This window comes from Theobroma umbraticum, unplaced genomic scaffold (genome assembly GCF_002168275.2).
Source record: "Theobroma umbraticum cultivar Fairchild unplaced genomic scaffold, ASM216827v3 scaffold_228.0, whole genome shotgun sequence".
NCBI classification, from domain to species: domain Eukaryota; kingdom Viridiplantae; phylum Streptophyta; class Magnoliopsida; order Malvales; family Malvaceae; genus Theobroma; species Theobroma umbraticum.
Window position 1 is genome coordinate 1,434,866 of NW_018397274.1, and position 3,929 is coordinate 1,438,794.

Consider the following 3,929-nt stretch of genomic DNA (forward strand, 5'->3'; position numbering starts at 1 on the left):
AATTTTAGGATCACAAATGGTGATTGCATTTTATCATGTTGAATATTAGCCTTGTAATGGCAATGGCAATGGCAATGGTAATGACGACATTAGCCTTGTAACTTGACTTGGTCTATCTTCTTGAAAAATGTTACTTCTCCATGTAAATAATTGATTCTTCTCCTCCCTATCTGCTCCTCTGTTCCTTGCCTAGCTCTTCCTCTTTCTTTCCCTTCCCTCTTTTCTCTTTGAAGTCTATTACAAAGATGGAAAAACAAACGACCTGTCACTTTATTATTTTTATTTTTATAATGTTATTGCTTCTCTACTGAAACCAGAAGCTTTAATTTTATGTAAGTTTCTAAATTTTCTTTCTTTTTATCTCATTTGATTAAGTGTGTGATTATATTTTTCTATTGTGGACAATGATCTCCTTGCACCTTTACTTATTGTGAGATTTGAATTCATTGTTTAGTTTTCTCTTTTTTAATATTTTGTTATTCTTTCTCTTAATATCTTTTTTTCTTTACTAATTACATTTACAATTTTTTTTTTTTTAGAAAAATTGCCACACAAGTAAAGAAAAAAATCTCTCTATCTTCGTGGTAATTACTCATTGTTTTTGATTTTTTTTCATACATAAAATTTTCTATTTTATAAGTTAATGTGGATTTTGAATTAATTAGTTGGAATGTGATTGATTTGTGTTCGAATAAGGTTGATGTAGTTTTTTTGATTAATTTGCTTTATTTTGTTATACAATCTTGATTTTTATAGGTTTAAGATAGTTTCCAAGTATAATAAATATCGTCCTTATTTATTTCTTAATTTCATGATTTTCTATTTATTTAAGTTTTTATTATTTGAATTTTTTATAATATTATCACTTTCATATAAAAACGAGAAACCTTACATGTAAGCTTCTAAATTTTCTTTCTTTTTAACTCATTTGATTAAGTGTGAGGGCTCTTGCTTGCTTGGGCTTAGGCCTCCTTTGGGCTTAACTAGGAGTTTTTTCTTTGGCCATTCTATTATTGTCTCACTTTTTTCTTAAGCATTTTACTCACATTTAAAAAAAAAAATAGCCACCTTGAGTGTATAGCACGGGTAGCACACTAGTGTAATGTATAAAATTTGGCTTGTCTTTTAAATTTTCCTTAATTATCATTATACTAAGATTATAAGGGATCAATTTAACGAGAGAATAATCATATTAAAGCCTTATACTTTCTTCCCAGAGCGGCATGATAACACCAACAAGCAACACACAATGAAAAAAAGACCCTAAGCTGAGACACTATCAAAAACGTTGATACAAGTTCATATGTACAGAGAATGTCGTAAACTCATGATGGTTTCATATGTTAAAATTTTATGATATGGATACTTTAGTTACACAATAGACCATATAAAAAAACACCTTATAAATAAAATTACAAAAAAGTAATAGCTCATCACTGATCAGGGAAAGGCTTGTTGGACTTTTACTCGAAAATATAAAGAAGAACACAAGAAGAAATAATAGAGACTTAACAGTTAACAACGAAAAGAAATAAGAAAGAGTGTTAAATGTGAAAATCGATTCAAGGCACATTATGGAAAGTGTTGACTTCAAAGTAGATTTCTGTCGCTACCTTGGTGCAAATAGTAATTGATGACGTTTTACTCCTAACATAGGTATGGAAATCGTTTTCAAAATTTTTCTCTACTCTTGCTCGTTTGCTTCTTCTAGGGCCTTCCTAATTAATCATATCTTTTCCCTCTTGCTCTATCGAAATTGGAGTGCAATTGAAAGATATTGATTTATTCACCTTATTTTTCAAGGGTAAAATATTTTTAAAAAAAATAACATCTTTCGATTCTATGATAGTGTTGATACTTATATCAGTAATTTTGAATTTTACTACAAAAATCTTGTAGGTGACATTATATTGGGAATAACCCACATGAACTCCATCAATAGTTTTAGGTCCTAGTTTCTTCCTTTTGATTCCCAAAATTTTCACTCTTTCCAAGCACCCCACATTCTTAAACAATTTAAATTGGGTTTCCTCCCATTCTATAATTCATACGGAGTTTTATCTAATTTTTTATGAGCAACTCTATATAGAATGTGAGATGCAAATAATAGTGCCTCACTCCATAAGTTTTTTGAGAGTTTGGAACTTGAGAGCATACAATTTACCATATCCAATAAAGTTTGATTTTTTTTCTCTGTCACACCGTTTGATTGAGGTGTGTAAAGGGGGGATACTTGACAAATAATTCCATTCTCATTATAGAAGTTTGAAAACTCTAGAATATACTCTCTTCCCTTATTTGAATGAAGAATTTTGATTCTTTTTTCTTTCTGATTTTCAACTTCATTTTTATATGTAATCAACATAGCCAAAGCCTCATCTTTTGCTCGAATTAGAAAGACATAACAATATTTAGAAAAATCATCTATGAAAGTAATAAAGTATCTCTTAGCATTTTTAGGGCAAACTTGAATGTCATAGACATCGCTATATATTAACTCCAAGATTGCAAATTTCCTAGTTACAAATTTAAAAGCTCTCTATATAATTTGGACTACAAAAAAATTTCGCATTTTCCATACATGTTTATGTTAGGTTTAGGAATAAGATCGAAATTCATCATTCTCTTAATAGACATATTATTAATATGCCTTAAATGACCATGCTAAACATTAGAAGAAAGAACAACATTATGAAGAGAAAAACTATTATTAATTTTATTACTATGACAAACAACATTCTACATATTTAACTTAAAGAGACCCTCGAATACATATCCTTTATTGACAAAAAACTCATTTCTACAAATTACAACTTTATTGGATTCAAACAATAATTTATAACCATCTTCAAAGAGAAGAAAACCTCTAATCAAATTCTTTCTAATGTTGGGCACATTTTGCACTTTATAAAGAGACAAGTTATTTCCAAAAGTCAATAATATTGCTATCTTTCCTTCTCATTTCACTTATGCAATTGTAGAATTATCCATGTTCACGTATTTTCCATCAATGACTTAATATTTTAAAAATATGGATTGGTCAACACAAACATTGATATTAGCATCAGTATCAAACCACCAATCAGTAGATGCACACACTAAATTGACTACAGGAATGTTTGAAACATACTTTTTGTCATTCTCACTAGTCACAACATTGACCTAGGAAACTAATGTCTCAGACGTTTTTTGGCCTTTGTGATGTTGACAAACTCTTGCACATGTCCCAGTTTTTCACAAATAAAGCAACATCTCTTCTTTTGCTTGTTAACACTAAATGGTTGTTGTTTACAAAAATAATCTTTTGAAAGCTTTCTTTTTTTCGAGTTTGAATTTTTCCCTTTTACAATGTTTACTTTACCCTCAAACTCATTGGACGTTTTATCCTTCTCTCTATTTTTCTTCAATTTGAAAAGAAAAAAAATTAAACTATCCATAGTCAAAGCCTCATGCTTGTATTTTAGGGACAAAGTAAAAGATTTCCATTTTGGAGGAAGTTTTTCAAGGAAGGCACCCACATGAAATTTTTCACACATGTCAATTTTCTTTTTGGTTTAACTCATGAATAAGAACTTGAAAAAAGTGTGCTTGATCCATTGTAGATTTATTATCAGTCATTTTGAAGTCCATGTATTTTCCTATAATGTAGTTATCAAGACTTTCATCCTCTTTACCATCTTTCTTTTATAGTGTTTCTCACAATTCACATACAGTTTCTGTAGTGTAGAAAATATTGTAGAGATTACTAGACAAAGTAGACAAAATACGACCATGAAAAAGATAATCCTTATCTAATTGTGTTTGTGTGCTTGTGTTCTCAGTTAAGTTTGAATCAAGGTTTTGATTTGAAGGATCAATAAGATCGAGATTTTCATTTGAAAAAACAGTAGGATTGGAGATAGCAGAGTAAAGTCCTTAAATTTTTAACC

General features: G+C 29.4%; 1 protein-coding gene across 1 annotated transcript in view; it reads left to right on the plus strand.

The window, feature by feature from the left end:
* LOC110427114 (putative disease resistance protein At1g12290) overlaps positions 1–3,929 on the plus strand; it is a 45,386-nt gene that overhangs the window by 26,290 nt on the left and 15,167 nt on the right. The gene's annotated exons all lie outside the window — the stretch shown is intronic.